Source organism: Lepus europaeus, chromosome 8, assembly GCF_033115175.1.
Source record: "Lepus europaeus isolate LE1 chromosome 8, mLepTim1.pri, whole genome shotgun sequence".
Taxonomy (NCBI): domain Eukaryota; kingdom Metazoa; phylum Chordata; class Mammalia; order Lagomorpha; family Leporidae; genus Lepus; species Lepus europaeus.
In genome coordinates this window covers 89,397,461-89,416,174 of record NC_084834.1, presented here as the reverse complement: position 1 = coordinate 89,416,174, position 18,714 = coordinate 89,397,461, and the positions used below count along the sequence as shown (strand labels likewise).

The following is an 18,714-nucleotide window of genomic DNA, read 5'->3' as shown; positions in this document are numbered from 1 at the left end:
GGCATTTGAGGAGCAAACCAGTGAATGGGAGCTTACTCTCTCTATCTCTCTGTCTCTTCAAAAGACACACACAGAGAGAGAGAGAGAGAGAACATATATCAAGTATTGGTGAGAGGATAAAAAGAAACTGGAACACTTCTACATTGTTCCAGGGGTTGTAACATGGTACAATCACTTTGGAACAGTTTGACAAAAATATGCTCATTGAAAGAAGAGAGTTAAAAGGATTGCAAGATTCCATTTCATGCAATGCCTAGGGAGGCAAATCTTTACAGTTAAAAGTTGTTTGGGGCTTGCATGGCACAGGATAGCACAAATAGGCATGAGGAATCTTGAGGTAAAAGAAATATCTTAAAACTTCATTACTACTGGTTAGACTATTCTACTTATTACTGAAATTCATTGAATCATACACTTAAAATGAATAAATTAAATGGGACCTAAATTTCAACAGAGCTATTTCTTTTTTAAAAAAATTATTTTATGTATTTGAAAGAGTTACAGAGAGAGAGAGAGAGAGAATCTTCCATTCCGCTTGGTTCACTCCCCAAATGACCGCAACAACCAGAATTGAACTGCTCTGAAGCCAGGAGCCAGGAACTTCTTCCAGGTATCCAATGCGGGTGCAGGGGCCCAAGGACTCGGGCCATCTTCTACTGCTTTCCCAGACCATAACAGAGAGCTGGATCAGAAAAGGAGCAGTGCGGTCTCAAACCAGTGCCCTTATGGGATGCCGGCACTGCAGGCTGGGACATAACCCACTGCGCCACAGTGCCAGCCCCTCAACAGAGCTAGTTCTTAAAAAGTCAGTACAAATATTCTAGTCTAAATATGTGTAAAACTGCATCATTATTTATTTATTGTAACATCTAAGAGGCAGGTGTTTGGTGTAGCAGTTAAGGCACCACTTGGGATGCCTGCATCCCATGTTGAAATGCCTGGGAACAAGTCCTAGCTCTGCTCTGGATTCCAGCTTCCTGCTAATGTGCAACCCGGGAAAGAGCAGGTGTTGGCACAAGTACTTGAGTGCCTGCCACCCATGTGGGAGACATAAATTGTGTTCCCAGGCTGGTCTAGCCCTGGCTGGTCCAGGCACTTGGGTAGTGAAACAGAGGATAGATTCTCCTTCTGTCTATGTCCCTGTCCCTGTCTGTATACCTGCTTTTCAAATAAGTAAATTTTTGAAAAGTAAAAAAATAATAAAACGTTAACAATGAAATATTTAAGAAATTGTCTAAATTTCCATGTCTTTTTGTAGTACTATGCATTCTAACATATTGGAAACCTGTATGTTCACTTTTACTATTTTTAACTGTCAGAATAAATTTTCTCTTGTCATCTCTGTTTAATTAGAAAGTCACAAAATTATAAGATGAACAAAAGAAAAATCTGAAACCACTTCTGACCACTAGTCCACGAATCTGATTTTTTCTCAAATTGTGTGACTATAATAAATGCCAAAAGAAATTTATTTCAGAGGCTTACTACAACTATGATATAGAAACTCCTGTTCACGTTTCCATGCCAATTAAAAATATTCTGTTTTCATTGACTAACTTCCTATTAGGTAAATGTTACACATTTTAACATGTAAAGTACGTTATCAGTAAATTTGTCCTGTATTCTCTTTGATATATTGGGATGTGCAGTTATTTTTAACTTTAAAAAGCGTTGCTGTCGATAAAACTCAAGGTATCTGAGTTCTCCTGGGTCACAGGTAGTACACAAGATCGACCTTCACTCCATTTTTGTTCACAGGCTTGTTACAGACAAGGTCACGTGAACAGAGATTGATGTCCCCTAAGGCTGCTGTGAAGGTGGGTGGATGGGCGTCCACTTCAGACAGCAAAGGGTTAAACATGCTTTCAACATCACATGTTCCATTCCCTCCTTCAGGCAGTGGTTCATGGAAGCCAGGAGCACTCCTTGCCCTTCCTCTTTCTGCTGGCAGGAATCCAAATGTGAGGACCGGGATTCCTGTAGCCATCACGGATTGGGAAATGGTTTTGAAGTGGAAGCTACACTCGGCAAAGCGACAAGCCAGTTGCAGCGTGGGTTCCCGAAGCCACGGGATTACTCCTTATTCTCTTGGAAAATGCATTCCAGGACTCCTGAGGATACCAAAATCCACAGGTGCTCAAAGGCCTGACACTAAATGGTGCAGTGTCTGTCCGTAATCCATGCACAGCCTCCTGTCTTCTCTAAATCATCTCCAGATGACGTCCAGTAACTAATTCAGTGTAAGTACTCTGTAAATAGCTATTATGCTACATTGTTTTGGGGAATAGTGGCCAAGAAAAACTGTCTGTACATGTTCAGGACAGATGCAGGGTTTTTTTTTTCTGAATATTAAAAAAATGTATTTATTGGGGCCAGCGCTGTGGCGCAGTTAGTTAACGCCCTAGCCTGAAGCGCCGGCATCCCATATGGCCACCAGTTCAAGACACAGCTGCTCCACTTCCTGTCCAGCACTCTGCTATGGCCTGGGAAAGCAGTAAAAGATGGCCCAAGTCCTTGGGCCCCTGCACCCACGTGGGAGCCCCAGAAGAAGCTCCTGGCTCCTGGCTTCGGATTAGCGCAAATCTGGCCCTTGTGGCCATTTGCGGAGTGAACCATTGGATGGAAGCCCCCCCCCCCCCCCCCATCTCTCTCTCTCTGACTCTCTTCTCTCTGTGTAACTCTGACTTTCAAATAAATAAATAAATCTTTTTAAAAAATGTATCTATTGAGAGGCCAAGAGAAAGAGACCAAGAGAAAAAGAAATGTCCCATACACGAGTTCACTCCACCAAATGCCTGTAAGAGCTGAGACCAGGCTTGGGACAAAGTCAGGAGTAAGAAACACAATGGGGTGGCAGGGACCCAATTACTTGGTCCATCATCACGGCCTCCCAGGGCCTGCATCAGCAGGAAGCTGGAGCCAGGAGCGGAGCTGGATATCAACTCAGTTTTCTGATATGGGACACGTGCTCTCAACTGTTAGACTAAGCACCCACTCCCTTCTCTGGGTATTTTTGATCGGTTGTTGCTGACTTTGAAGATGCAGAAACTGCGGATAGGAGAGCAAAATGTGCTTTCTTTGGAATGGCTGTCTCTGGGTCTCTTGACTATGAAAGCTAAGTAAATGTATATATTGTTTATAGCACTGTTTTCTAGCTAAGCTCACCCCCCTCCTCGGGCAAGACTGGTTCAGAGGGATTTGTAGGGACACAGGCTGTGAGATGCAAATGTTCTTGGTCAGCTGAAGACAGAGCAAGGTGAATGTGGCAGGGGTACCAGTGATGGGAGACAGACAAGAGCTAACGGGGGGCCCAGTAGTGCAGAGTCTGGCAGCCTGTTGGTTCTCTGAGCAGTTATTTAGATGTGGGAAGCCATGTGAGGCTTGTGAGAAGAAAAATAACCTAATTGATTTTTTCAAGATTTATTTATTTGAAAGTCAAAGTTAGAGAGAGAGAGAGAAATCGTCACCCACTGGTTCACTCCTGAGATGGCCAAAACTGCCGAGACTGGGCCAATCTGAAGCCAGGAGCTTCTTCCCATCTCCCATGTGGGTGCAGGGGCCCAAACACTTGGGCCATATTTCACTGCTTTTCTCAGGCGCATTAACAGGGAGCTGGATCGGAATGGAGCAACCAGGACTCGAACTGGCACCCCTATGGGATGCTGGCATAACTCCACAATGCTGACCCCTAACCTGATTGATTTCTATTTTAACAGAATCTCTGTTGTAGAGAAATAGATTGATGCCAATGCTTCTGTTGTACACTACAAAATCTTGTGAAAAATGCAATACAGTCACCTTTAACAGGCCCAAACTAAAACTGAATTATATATGACTAGTTTTACAATAGTCCATCAGAACAAAGAATATGTTAACACAAAAGGTCTGTTTGGTGTACACAGACACCACAGAGTACGTGCAGTGCGTAGCTGGCTCAGGGAGCTCTTCATCTGATCTTGCCTCTGGGTTTTAACTCATCTGGAAGCTGACTTTGTCTTAGTCCTTTAATCTGCCAAAGGGTGGATCATCTTTTTCTGCAAAATTTTGTAGGGATAAGTCCTAGCATGGGGAAAGAACAGTCCATCAAAGAAGGAGGTACCTTTCTCTGAAGGGAGGTGAGAACTTCCACTTTGACTGTGGCCTTGTCTAAATAATTTCGGAGTTTGTGAACTCAAGAGGCTTCCATAGCCTTGGCAACTCATAATAAGAGCCTCTGGTGATTACTGCAGTGTCAATCGTTAAATCAACAACAGGAGTCACTGTGCACTTACTCCCCATCTGGGACCTCTGTCCTTAATGTGTTGTATTATATCAGTTAACAGTATAACTAGTACTCAAACAATGCTTTATACTTTGGTTTCTGTGTGGGTGCAAACTGTTGACATCTTTACTTAGTATATACTAAATTGATCTTCTGTATATATGAAATCTTTACTAATTATATGCTGAATTGATCTTCTGTATATAAAGATAATTGGAAATGGAAAAAAAAAACCTGGTGTTAAATTGGAAATGGCATAGAAAATTAATTAATTTTTAAAAAAATATTATGTAGGATCTCTGTCTTTCATGTGCTTTACACTGTTATTTAATGCTATAACTAGTACTCCAACAGTATTTTTTTCACTTTGTGTTGCTATATGGGGGCAAACTGTTGAAATCTTTACCTAATATATACTAAACTGATCTTCTGTATATAAAGAGAATTGAAAATGAATCTTGATGTGAATGGAAGGGGAGAGGGAGCGGGAAAGGGGAGGGTTGCGGGTGGGAGGGAAGTTATGGGAGGGGGGAAGCCATTGTAACCCATAAGCTGTGCTTTGGAAATTTATATTCATTAAATAAAAGTTTAATAAATGAAAAAAAAAGATAATTGAAAATGCATCTTGATGTGAATGGGATGGGAGAGGGAGAGGGAGATGGGATGGTTGCAGGTAGAAGGGAGGTTATGGGGGGCAAAAGCCTCTATAACCCAAAAGTTGTACTTTGAAAATTTATATTTATTAAATAAAGGTTAAAAAAAAAAAGTCCTAGCATGGAACAAACATCCCATAAAATATATCTTTGTAGCCGGCGCCGCGGCTCACTAGGCTAATCCTCCGCCTTGCGGCGCCGGCACACCGGGTTCTAGTCCCGGTCGGGGCACCGGATTCTGTCCCGGTTGCCCCTCTTCCAGGCCAGCTCTCTGCTGTGGCCAGGGAGTGCAGTGGAGGATGGCCCAAGTCCTTGGGCCCTGCACCCCATGGGAGACCAGGAGAAGCACCTGGCTCCTGCCTTCGGATCAGCGCGGTGCGCCGGCCGCAGCGCACCAACCGCAGCAGCCATTGGAGGGTGAACCAACAGCAAAGGAAGACCTTTCTCTCTGTCTCTCTCTCTCACTGTCCACTCTGTCAAAAAAAAAAAAAAAAAAGCAAATATATATATATATCTTTGTTATTATTAATCACAGTTACCAGAGTTGGAGAACAATAACCGCTTTTCACACTGGATCAGGGCAATGGGAAATCTCCAAGCACTGAAGACATGATGCTGTCATGGACAGAGCTAGCACCACAAGGACTTCCCATTGCTTGGGTGTAAAGGCTGTCAAGTGCATCCACTTTTGTATTCAAATGCATAGAAGTGCCTGGTAAAACGGAGTGTCTCCATTGTAGGAAGGAATATCACACAAGAAGATCATTTAATCACCATTCTCGCTCAGACCTCAATTTCTTGTGAGTTTAATTATTACGAATCAGCCACCACGAGTGTCATCTGCACAAGTACACTGCAGTGTTTCTGAGCCCACAAAGCTAAGGCCCAGCCTCTTAGCTAGGTTGATCTCCCTTGCCAAGTGCCAGTACTGCTGTGTTCTAATTACAGCAAAAAGTTTAAAAGAGCTGCAAAATCAAAAGCTCTTCTTTTAATTAATATGACAGGGGGAGGGAGATGAGAGAGAGCGAGAGACTCAGAGAAAGTTTTCATTTGCTGGTTCACTCTCCAAACACTCCTGAGGCTGAAGCCAGGAGTCATGATCTCAATCCAGGTCTCCAGTTAGGTGGCAAGAACTTAACTACTTGCAGGAAGCTGGAGTCAGGAGCCAGAGCCAGGCATCAAACGTAGCTACACAGATATGGGACACAGCCATCTTAAGCACCAGGCTAAATGATGCCCTTCCCTGATGAGCTTATTAATAGAGTGGTCTCAGCTGAGGAAGGAGTCTAAGCTTGAGGACACATCGATAGAAAGTGAAGACTAAAAAAAGAAAAGAGCAAAATACCCAAGAACTGTGGGAAGACCAGCAGGAATGGAAAGAAAGGAACAAAAGCAAAATATCTGAAGCAACTCTGAGAATTTCTTCCAAAACAACGTCAGAAAAACCAACTACAGACTCAGAAAGTTCTCCAAACACCAGGCAGGATAAATGTCAAGTAAATTACATACAGGTACGTTGCATTCAAACTGCAGAAAACAAAAAGGAAAAAAAAATCTTGAGCAAAGCTATAGAGGAGCACTGGTAAGAATTACACCTCCAGCGGCGGGCATGTGGCACAGTGGTTAGGATGCCGTTTGGAGGACCTGCAGCCTGCATCAGAGCACCTGGGTTCAAGTCTCGGCTCAGCGGTGTCCCAATTCCAGCTTCTTGCTAATAGAGATCATGGGAGGCAGCAGGCGATGGCTGGTCCCTGCCCACCACAAGGGACACCTGGCTTGAGTTCCTGGCTGCTGGCTTGGGCGCATCTGTTAAAGGGATTTGAAGGAGTGAGCCAGAGGATAGCAGACCTCTCTCTTTGTCTCTTTGCCTTGCAAATGGATGAAGTAAATCAACAAATTGTTCAAAAGAATTATATTTCAGGACAGGTGTTTGGCTCAGTGATTAAGAGGCCTGCTTTCGGAGCCAGCGTTGTGGTACAGTGGGTTAACACCCTGGCCTGAACCTCTGACATCCCATATGGCCGCCAGTTCGAGACCCAGCTGCTCCACTTCCGATCCAGCTCTCTGCTATGGCCTGGAAAAGCAATACAAGATGGCCCAAGTCCTTGGACCCCTGCACCTACATGGGAGACCCGGAAGAAGCTCCTGGCTCCTGGTTTCGGGTTGGCCCGGCTCCAGCCGTTGTGGCCATCTGGGGAGTGAACCATCGGATGGAAGACCTCTCACTCTCTCTCTGCCTCTACTCTCTCGTGTAACTCTGACTTTCAAATAAATAAATAAACAAATATTTAAAAAAAAAAAGATGCCTGCTTTCCACATCAAAGTACTTGGGTTTAACACCTGCCTCTAACTCCTGATTCTAGATTCCTGCTAATACAGACCCTGGGATGCAGAGGTGATGGCTCAATTAATTGGGGTCCTGTTACCCAATTGGGTAGATTGAGTTCCTGGCTCCGAAGCTTCATCCTGGCCAGTTGCAGGCATTTAGGGAATAAGCCAGCAGATAGGCGCTCTATTTGCCTCTCTTGTCTCTCTCACCTTTCCCAACAAAGTGATAGGAACTCTCATTAATTGCTAGTGGGAATGCAAAGTGGTATAACCACGTTTGAAGTAAATTTTGAGGCTTTTTACAAAACTAAACATGCTGATACCATCTGGTGCAGCAGGCATGCTCTTTGGTATTCACACAGTAAGGTTGAAAACTTACATCCACATAATATTTAGAGCATCTTTATTCAAAATTGCCAAAATGTGGAAACATCTAAGATATCCTTTAGTAGGTGAATGCATAAACTGTGTTATATCCAGACACTGGGATTATTCATCGAAAAATAAGTGAACTGTCAAACTGTGAAAATGCATATTGCAAACTTTAATGTATATTACTGAGACTAGCCAGTGTGCAAAAAGGTTGTGTGCTGTATGATTCCAACTATGTGACAGTCTAGAAAAGGCAGAACTATGGAAAGGAAAATGATCAGCAGTAATTAAGGGTAAGGGAAAGGGTGGGGCGGGGTGGGGGACAGCGGCACTGTGGCGTTCTGGGCAAAGCCATGGCCTGCAGTGCTGGCATCCCATATGGGTGCTGGATCTAGTCCTGGCTGCTCCACTTCCTATACAGCTCTCTGCTATAGCCTGGAAAAGCAGTAAAAAAAGGCCCGAGTGATTGTTCCCATGTACCCATGTGGGAGACCCGGAAGAAACTCCTGGCTTCTGGCTTTGGATAGGGCCAGCTCTAGCCATTGCAGCTATTTTGGGAGTGAACCAGCGGACAGAAGATTTCTCTCTCTCTCTCTCTCTCTCTCTCTCTCTCTCTCTCTCTCTGCCTTTCTGTAACTCTGCCTTTCAAATAAATAATTTTTTAAAAGAAAAGGGGGGAGGGGGCAGTTTGCACTGTGGCGTAGTAGGCTAAGCCTCCACCCGCAGTGCTGGCATCTCATTATGGCACTAGTTCATGTCCCGGCTGTTCCACAATCCAATCTCTCTGCTTGTGGCCTGGGAAAGGCAGTGGAATATGGCTCAAGTGCTTGGGCGCCTGCAATGTGGGAGACCAGGAAGAAGCTCCTGGCTCCTGATCAGCTCAGCTCTGGCAGTTACAGCCATTTTGGGGAGTGAACCAACAGATGGAAAACCTTTCTGTTTCTCCCTCCATCTGTCTGTAACTCTACCTTTCAGATAAATAAATGGAATCTTAGAGAAAGCGAGAGAGAGAGAAAGGAGTATGAGGCCCACAGAGGATTTTAGTGCAGTGAAACCACTCTTTTTGGTTTTGTTTTTTAGATTTATTTATTTTATTTGAAAGGCAGAGTTACAGAGAGAGAGGAGAGACAGAGAGAAAGGTTTTCCATCCGCGGGTTCACTCCCCAAATGGCCGCAACGGCCAGATTTGCGCCAATCCAAAGCCAGGAGCCAGAAGCTTCTTCTGGGTCTCCCATGCAGGTGCAGGAGCCCAAGGACTTGGGCTATCTTCTACTGCTTTCCCAGGCCATAGCAGAGAGCTGGATGGGAAATGGAGCAGCCGAGACACGAACTGGCACCCATATGGGATGCCGGCACTGCAGGTGCTGGCTTTAACCACTATGCCACCATGCTGGCCCCAAAACCACTGTTGATATTATAGGGGTCATTATGATGTGAGGTAGATAGGCAGGAAGCTAGCTAGATGTGATGAGAGGCTAAAATGATGCTGTCTCTTTAACTGTTGTCGATACACCCACCTTCCCAGGATTCACCTGCCGCAGACCCTGCTTCATTTGCAGAACCAATTGGTGGGTTACTCCACACCTGCCCCCCTCTTCTTTATAAAAGAGGTGGAAGCAGGAAAGCGCTCGCTGCCACGGACCCTGCTTACAAGTACCACTCTCTCTTCGCTCTTCACTGTGGGATGTACTCAGGGGCACGGCTCTCGTGGGCGCTATTCCTCCGCGGAGCTCAGACCCGCCCTCCCAATCACAGGTACCATTTTCCATTTTCCTTTTCTCTCGTTTACAGGTGATCTTCAGCTACTCATGTTGAGTGTTTCTCATGTGAACGTGCATTTATTCCCTCACTGCCAAGTAAAGTCTGTTCCTATTTGCACATGGTACCAGTCTTCACTTATTTCTATCTCTGTGAGAGACAAGAACCTGGGTCAGTAACCAACACCTTAATTGCCCACATCGGTTATACATTTGTCCAAACCCAAAGAATGTACAACACCAAGAATAAACTCAAATGTATTGCTTTGGGCGATCAAGATGCCTGGATGAGAGGTCATCCTCTGAAACAAAGGTACCACCTTGGTAGGGGATGTTGAGAGCAGGGAGGCTGTGTGAAGCATTGGGGCCAGACGGCATATGGGAACTCTGCTCCATTTTACGGTGAACTGAATTACAAAATGAAGTCTATTTAAAAGGAGCAAAATATAAGAACTTAATAAAGTGAGGTTAACAACGTAGAAACCAGTGAAACTCAAAAATCATATAGTAAGACTGCCAGCCTTCAGATCCCTGCTCTTCTGTATCCCACGTGTGTCAACTTGGCCAAGTTCCTCAGTCTTCTGTCAAAAAAAAAAAAAAAAAAAAAAAAGAGAGAGAGACCTAGGGCTGACATTGTGGCTTAGCCAGTTAAGTCGCTGCCTGCAACACCAACATCCCACGTGGGTGTGGGTTCATGTCCCAGCTACGTCTGACCCAGCTCCCTGCTAATACACCTGCGAGAGCAGTGGAAGAGGCCCAAACGCTTGGGCCCCTGCCACCCACGTGGCACACTCGGAAAAAGCTCCTTGCTTTGGCCTGGCCCAGCCCTGGCTATTGTGGCCATCTGGGGAGTGAACCAGAGGATGGAAGACCTTTCCCTCTTTCTCCGTAACTCTAATTTTCAAATAAATGTTAAAAACAAAACAAACCAAAGCAGGTTGCTGAGAGGAAAACAAATGAGTTGAACCATGTAAATTGTTTAGAAAAGTGTCCAGCAGTTGCAAATACTCAGTAAGTTTAAGCTATTATTTCTATTCAAAGGCCGAAACAACACAGCATTTTATAAAGTCCATCATGCCAGGAGATGGCATATCTATCTGCTGTTGGGGGAAAATTAGGGATTGTTTCAATGTATCACAAGTATGAGCCCCAAAATGTGGAAAATAGCACATTGTGACAAAACTTGTTCTGTAGACCAGAAAGTTGCTTTGGATATACTTAAATAAGACAAGGCTATTCAGTGATTCTGCTACAATTTAAAGTAGAATTACTTAAAAAAAAAAAAAAAAAGTACAGAAACACTCTAAGTATGAGGTTCCTGCTGAAGCAAGACTATGAAAACTGCAGGAAATAAAGATCGGTGCCTAACAGGAGTGAAAGTGAGATTTACAAATAAAAGGCACAAGGGCAGAGTGATTAGATAGCCCAGGGCTGAGAGTTCCTACCCCAGCTGTCCTTGTCTCTTGGTGTACATCAGAATCACCTAGGAAGCTGCATAAGAAATGCAGAGGCCCAGGCTGGCGCTGTGTAGGTTGCTCTGCCTGCATCCCATGTGGGCACCAGTTCTAGTCCAGCAGCTCCTCTTCCAATCAAATTCCCTGCTAGGGCCTAGGAAAGCAGTAGAAGATGGCCTAAGCCCTTGGGCCCCTCACCTGTGTAGGAAACCTGGAAGAAGCTTCTGGCTCCTGGCTTCAGATCATCCCAGCTCCAGCTGTTGTGGTCCTTTGGGGAGTGAACCAGAGTACGGGAGATTTTTCTCTCTGTTCTTACCTAAGGAAGAAAGGAAGGGAATCTGAAAGAAAGGAAGGAAGAAATGCAGAGGCCTAGGTTCCTTGAAGTAGGGTAGGATGGGATCTGACCTTTGTGTTTTCCCCAAATTCTCCAGGTGATTGTGATAGGGGACGAAGTTTGATGTAGACCACTTATCCAGTTCCTCCCTTGCTACTCAAAGGGTTGGGGAAGACCATCAGGGCTTCACCTGGGAGCTGGATAGAAATGCAGACTCTTGTGCCCCATTCCAGACCTATGCTCAGAATCAGTGGATATGCTTATCAAGGTCCACAGATCACTCGTATACACTGTTAAGTGTTGAGAAGCCCTGGTCCTCAAGCTGTCAGCATTTGGAGTCTCTTAGGAGAGATTCTGATTTAATTGGTATGGGTATGACCTATACTTGGAGGTCTTTAGCAGGTGAAGCTGCCGCCTGCAGTGCTGACAATCCCATATGGGTTCCGGTTCAAGTTCCAGCAGCTCCTCTTCTGACCCAGCTCCCTGCTAATGTGCCTGAGAAAGCAACGGAGGATGGCCCAAGTCCTTGGGCCCCTATACCCACATGGGAGAATTGGAAGAAGCTCCAGGCTCCTAGCTTTGGACCGGCCTAGCTTTGGCCATTGCTGCCATTTGGGGAGTGAACCAGCGGATAGAAGACCTCGCTCTGCCTCTCTATAATTCTACCTTTTAAATAAATTTTAAAAAATAAAACCATCTCAGGCTATTTAGAATTCTGGCTAGTTCAAAGGATTTTTTTTTTTTTTTTTGGACAGGTAGAGTTATAGACAGTGAGAAAGAGACAGAGAGAAAGGTCTTCCTTCTGTTGGTTCACCCCCCAAATGGCCACTGCTGCGCTGATCCGGAGCCAGGTGCTTCTTCCTGGTCTCCCATGTGGGTGCAGGGGCCCAAGCACTTGGGCCATCCTCCAGTGCCCTCCTGGGCCACAGCAGAGAGCTGGACTAGAAGAGGAGCAACTGGGACTAGAACCGGTGCCCATATGGGATGCTGGCGCCGCAGGCAGAGGATTAACCAAGTGAGCCACAGCACCGGCCCCAAAGGATCTTGTCAACCATAGTATGAGCAGAAATGGATTTCAAGTTTTTTTCCCACTAAAGTTTTAATCTTTTAATTCCATTTTCCATGACCCTTTTGAAGTCCCCTTATATTCCATGGGCTTCCCCCAATATGTTAGTGATGGGGAAATAAAATGTCTCCTGACGCCCTTTATCAACAAATTTGAGAGATTATGTTTGTAGAAATATTTGTTTCAGGGGCAGGTGTTTGGCATAGTGCTTAATGTGCTGCTTGGGATGCCCATATCTCATATTGGAGTGTCTGGGTTTGAGGCCTGGCTCGGCTTCCAATTCTAGCTTCCTGCCAGTGTGCACTCTGAGAGGTAGCAGATGATGTCTCAAGTACCTGGGTCCCTGCCACCCGGGTGGGAGACCCAGGATTCAGTTCTAATTCCTAGATCTTGACTTCAGTCTAGCCCAATTCTGGCTGTTGCGAGTATTTGAGGGGTAAACTGGTAGACAGGAGATCTTTCTCTCCCCCCTCCCCTTTCAAATAAGTAAAATAAATACACAGCTATTTAAAAACAAAAGAAATATTTGTTTCAATAGTAGTACTTGACTTTCATATTTGCAGTAGGTGGGTTCTTGATAGAAATAGACATGAATCCAAGGTCCTAAGCTGCTCCAGTATCTGCCAGTGAAATACAAAACATGATTGCATATCCCTTAAAACAGGAAGATCCAGCTGGCTGGAACAATGTTACCCAGTCACTGAAGACCACAGCAAATCCGTAGTCTTGGCTTTGCTTCCTTAAAGCTGCTTCCTTCTTGGCCAGGAGTTGTTGGCCTTTTCCTGAAGCACATCAACCCACAGGGACACATTAGGAAGTGTCCAAAGAATTCCTACAGTTCTGTTTCCTTCAGTGTCCACCGGCAGAGACCTTGACAGCCTGTTCTCTGAAGTACGATGGGCAAACATGTTTGTACTGGGGCTTCTCTTTAGGTAACAACTGGAAGGTCTTCCAGAGACTGTAGCAGGTTGCAACACATCACTTCGGCAGCAGCACATTGCTCCTCTTGACTCTTTCTGTAGGTCATTTGGTAAAGGCAAGATTCTAATCGTAAAAGCACGTAAGCACGAAACCTGGAGGGTATGCATTCCTGTTATGTTTTGACTTGCAAAAGATCTTTTCTCTCTCAAAAAAGTAGGGATCTGAATTTAATTTTTCTTTCCTTTTTTTGTTTTAAAAAGATTTATTTATTTATTTGAAAGGCAGAGTTACAGAGTGGCAGAGAGATAGAGAGAGAAGTCCCCCATCCGCTGGTTCACTTCCCAAATGGTCACAACAACTGGAGCTGGACTGATCTAAAGCCAGGAGCTTCTTCAGGGTCTCCCACAGGGATTCAAGGGTCCAAGGACTTGAGCCATCTTCCACTGCTTTCCTGGGCCATAGCAGAGAGCTGGATTGGAAGTGGAGCAGCTGGGACGCGAACAGGTAGTGGCTTTAACCCCAATGGCACAGTGCTGACCCCAAGGAATCTGAACTTTTTTGCACTACTTTTATTTATTTATTTTTTATTTTTATTTATTTATTTATTTTTTGACAGGCAGAGTGGACAGTGAGAGACAGAGACAGAGAGAAAGGTCTTCCTTTTGCCGTTGGTTCACCCTCCAATGGCCGCTGCGGTAGCGCGCTGCGGCCGGCGCACCGCGCTGATCCGATGGCAGGAGCCAGGTGTTTATCCTGGTCTCCCATGGGGTGCAGGGCCCAAGGGCTTGGGCCATCCTCCTCTGCACTCCCTGGCCACAGCAGAGAGCTGGCCTGGAAGAGGGGCAACCGGGACAGGATCGGTGCCCCGACCGGGACTAGAACCCGGTATTTTTTATTTTTAAATTTATTTGATAGGTAGAGTTACAGACAGACAGAGACAGAGAGAAAGGTCTTCCTTCTGTTGGTTCACTCTCCAAATGGCCACAACGGCCGGAGCTATGCCGATCCGAAGCTAGGAGCTAGGTGCTTCCTCCTGGTCTCCCATTCGGGTGCAGGGGCCCAAGCACTTGTGCCATCCTCCACTGCTATCCCAGGCCACAGCAGAGAGCTACACTGGAAGAGGAGCAACTGGGACTAAAACCGGCGCCCACATGGGATGCCGGCACCGCAGGCAGAGGATTAACCTAGTGCACGACGGCACCAGCCCCTGCACTACTTTTCTACAGATAGAATTATTTCAACCTACTTGGTGTTGAAAAGAAAAACTAAAAATATGAATGACCCATGGAGGCATACTTCATTCTAAAAACTTGCCCTCTTGCACTTTCATAAAAATACTCTTATCAGTCTATCAATTCCATTAATTCTTCCTTTGTAATGTGTAGGGATTCTGTTTCTTCAAAACCTCTGATCATACATTTCTTAGTCCTTTATCATTACATATCTGACCATTTTCTATATTTTCTGCCAATGGCATTCCCTCTCTCCTCCAACTTGAACTGTCTTACACCTTGTTCCAGGATAGTTGTTTTTTTTTTTTTTAAGATTTATTTATTTTGGGGCCAGCACTGTGGTATAGAGAGTAAAGCCACTGCCTGCAGTGCCAGCATCTCATATGGGCACTGGTTCAAGTCCCAGCTGCCCCACTTCTAATCCAGCTCTCTGCTATGGCCTGAGAAAGCAGTAGAAGATGGCCCAAGTCCTTGGGCCCCTGCACCCACATGGGAGACCTGGCAGAAGCTTTTGGCTCCTGGCTTCAAATTGGCACAGCTCCAGCCCTTGCGGCCAATTGGGAGTGAAACAGCAGATGAAAAACCTCTCTCTCTCTTTCTGTCTGTCTCTCTCTCTCTCTCAATGTAGCTCTTTCAAATAAATAAATTTTAAAAAGATTTATTTTATTTGAAAGAGTTACAGAGAGGGAGAGAGAGAACTTTCATCCACTGGTTCATTCCCAAGATGACCGCAATGGCCCGGGCTGGTCCAGGCCAAAGCCAGGAGCCAGGACCTTCATCCAAGTCTCTGACATGGGTGGCTGGGGCCCAAGGACTTGGGCCATCTTCCGCTGCTTTTCCCAGGCCATTCAGTAGCAGGGAGCTGGATTGGAAGTGGACAGCTGGGACATGAACAGGAGCCCAAATGGGATGCTGGTGTCGCAGGTAGCGGCTTTACCCACCTACAAGGGCCACAACATTGGCCCTTGCCAGCATAATCTTATTTCTAGAACTACCAAACTCTTTCTTCCTATCATCGCCTATTGAAAAACCATTCCTTCTTCTCATTACTAAAAAGTCTAAACGTCTGAGCCCAGAAAGCAAGGCCACCATATCCTGAGACTTAGAAGCTGTTCCCTACTCTTCTTTTGTAAGACAGCTAGGATGCAACACAAATGGTCAATATGTATCTCGTAATCATGCCTCTGAATCTCTCAATTCCATCTCTTTGGTTTTGTTTGTTTGTTTGTTTGTTTTTTTAAGATATTTTTTATTTGGGAGGCAGAGTTACAGGGAGGGATAGGCAGAGGCAGAGAGAATTCTGCTCATTCATTCCACAAATGGCCTGTACCAGGCCAAAGCCAGGAGCCAGAAGCTTCATCTTGGTCTCCTACATGGGTACAGGGGCCCAAGCACTTGGGCCATCTTCTACTGCTTCCCCAGGTGCATTAGCAGGGAGCTGGATCAGAAGTGGAGCAGCTGGGACTCAAACCAGTGCCCATATGGAATGATGGCACTGCAGGCAGTGGCTTTACCTGCTACACCACAGTGCCAACCCCAACAGTCACATTTTGTAATTTAAAAACTATTCCCAAGTGCTCAAATAACAAAATAAGTCACAAAACAAATTGAAATTAATATGGTCAAAGGTAGTTATTTTAAATATTCCATTGTCTTCTCCAAACTTGTAAGATTTCAACTTTATATCACAAGCCTAAATCAATTGATTAATTATACATTTGAAATTCTGACAAAATTGTTCTCATTGTACTAGACCAAAGTCTATTGAATAATGTAAGTATAGAAATAGCAAGTAGGTAAAAATTCTTAAATATAAAAGTATTCATATGTGGGGCCAGCACCATGGTTCACTTGTTTAATTCTCCGCCTGCGGCGCCAGCATCCCAAATGGGCTCCAGGGTCTAGTCCTGGTTGCTCCTCTTCCAGTCCAGCTCTCTGCTGTGGCCACTTGGTTAATTCTCCGCCTGCGGTGCCAGCATCCCATATGGGCACCAGGGTCTAGTTTTGGTTGCTCCTCTTCCAGTGCAGCTCTCTGCTGTGGCCCAGGAGGGCAGTGGAGGATGGCCCAAGTGCTTGGGCCCCTGCACCCACATGGGAGACCAGGAAGAAGCTCCTGGCTTCGGATCGGTGCAACACTGGCTGTAGCGGCCAGGGGGAGTGAACCAACGGAAGGAAAATCTTTCTCTCTGTTTCTGTCTGTCTATAACTCTACCTGTCAAATTAAAAAAAGGATTCATATGGGTTTGATATCTTAAGCATTTCCTAGAATGAAAAATGTTTTCCCCACTAAGGAGACTACTGTGTATCACCAGAATCACTTTTGGCTTGTGTCTTGTTGAGGTTGTGTGACCCTAGGAAGTAAAAACTTCCCCTGGGATTGATTTCTTGCAGATTCTGATTTGTGACGATATAACTTCATGTTGCAATGTTGTGACAACCTTCTACCTACAGCATATATTACATAACACTTCTGATTACTGACCAAAGAATGTCATTTACGCTAAGGTTAAGTATTGCTTAGATGTTGCTCTTTTTTTTTAATTTGGAAAAGGACATCTTATTATAATTGTCATTTTGGCCTTAATGTTAAGCTTTTTGAGCTTAACAAAGTCCTTCATTCTTTCATATTCTTACCATCTTTTAAGATTACACAACTTTTTTGGACATGGTCAAGGATAAAGTTACAATCAATTTATTTTAAAGGCATTAATTGGCTTTATTTAAAATTCTACAATTCTATAAAATAGAATAATTATTCCAGTGAGCTGAGCAGAAGAGGCTAGTTTTGTAGACAGAAAGGACTGAAGTAGAAACAAAAGTAAAAAGTAGGCTGGCCATTTTAGTTATGTTCTCTGTAAAGCAGGAACAGAGACATAACAATAGAAAAATAACTGACTGGTTAATGTCAATAAGAATTAAGGCAGGGGCATAGTGGATAAAGCCACCAGCTGCAGTGCGGCGTCCCATATGGGTGCAGGTTCGAGTCCTGGCTGCTCCTCTTCCAGTCCAGCTCTCTGCTGCTATGGCCCAAGAAAGCACTAGAAGATGGCCCAAGTCCTTGGGCCCCTGCACCCATGTGGGACACCCAGAAGTAAAGAAGTTCCTGGCTTTGGATTGGCCAAGCTCCGGCTGTTGTGGCCATTTAGGGGAATGAACCAGCAATGGAAGACCCCTCTTTCTCTCTCTCTCTCTCTCCCACTCCCTCCCCACCCCTCTCCCTACTCTTCTCTCTGCCTCTGTCTCTAACTCTGCCTTTCAAATAAAATAAATAAATCTTAAAAAAAATATTAAGGCAGGAGCCTGTGTTGTGGCATAATGGGTGAAGTTGCTGCCTTTGATGCGTGCATCCCATATGGGCACCTGATCCAACTCCCTGCTATTACTCCTGGGAAAGCAGTGGAAGATGGCCCAAGTCCTTGGACCCCTGTACCCATGTGGGAGACCTGGATGAAGCTCCTGACTAGACCTGGCCTAGTCCTGACATTGTAGCCGTTTGGGGAATGCACTGGTGTATGGAAGATCTCTTCCCTCTCCCCTCTCTCTGTAACTCTGCCTTTCAAATAAATAAAGTAAATCTTAAAAAAAAAAAAGGATTAAGGCAGGGGAATTTTATTATCATGCCAATTAAAACTGGCACATGTTAAGACATCAGTTAAGATGACTAAGTCACATCGGCTAGAGCGCCTGGGTTTGATTCCTGGCTCTAGCTCATGACTCCAGCTTCCTGCTAATGCAGGCTCTGGGAGGAAGCAGGTGATAGGTCAAGCCACTGGGTTCTGGCCGCCCACATGGGAGACCTAGATTGTGTTCTTAGCTCCTGGCTTCAGCCCGGGCCCTGTCCTGGCCTAGTTCTGGCCCAGTCTCGGCCATTGTGGGCATTTGAGGAGTAAACCAGCAGTTAAGAGATCATTCTATCAATCTGTCTCTGTCCCTCTGCCTCTCAAATAGATAAATCTTAAAAATTTAAAACACTGGCCTGTTTGAGAAATTTGGCAGTTATCTAATTCTGACTTCTTGGGCTATCAGATAAGCAGTTTAGTTTCAATTTGATGAAGTAAACTTTTTTTTTTTTAAATTTTTATTTATTTATTTTTTGACAGGCAGAGTGGATAGTGAGAGAAAGACAGAGAGAAAGGTCTTCCCTTTTGCCGTTGGTTCACCCTCCAATGGCCGCTGCGGCCGGCGCATCTCGCTGATCCGAAGCCAGGAACCAGGTGCTTCTCCTGGTCTCCCATGTGGGTGCAGGGCCCAAACACTTGAGCCATCCTCCACTGCACTCCCAGGGCACAGCAGAGAGCTGGCCTGGAAGAGGGGCAACCGGGACAGAATCCGGCGC

The 18,714-nt window shown here is 45.2% G+C and overlaps 1 protein-coding gene across 1 annotated transcript in view; it reads right to left on the bottom strand.

Moving 5' to 3' along the window:
- The window catches only part of LOC133766076 (broad substrate specificity ATP-binding cassette transporter ABCG2), a 129,890-nt gene that overhangs the window by 91,052 nt on the left and 20,124 nt on the right, over positions 1–18,714 (bottom strand). The window lies entirely within an intron of this gene.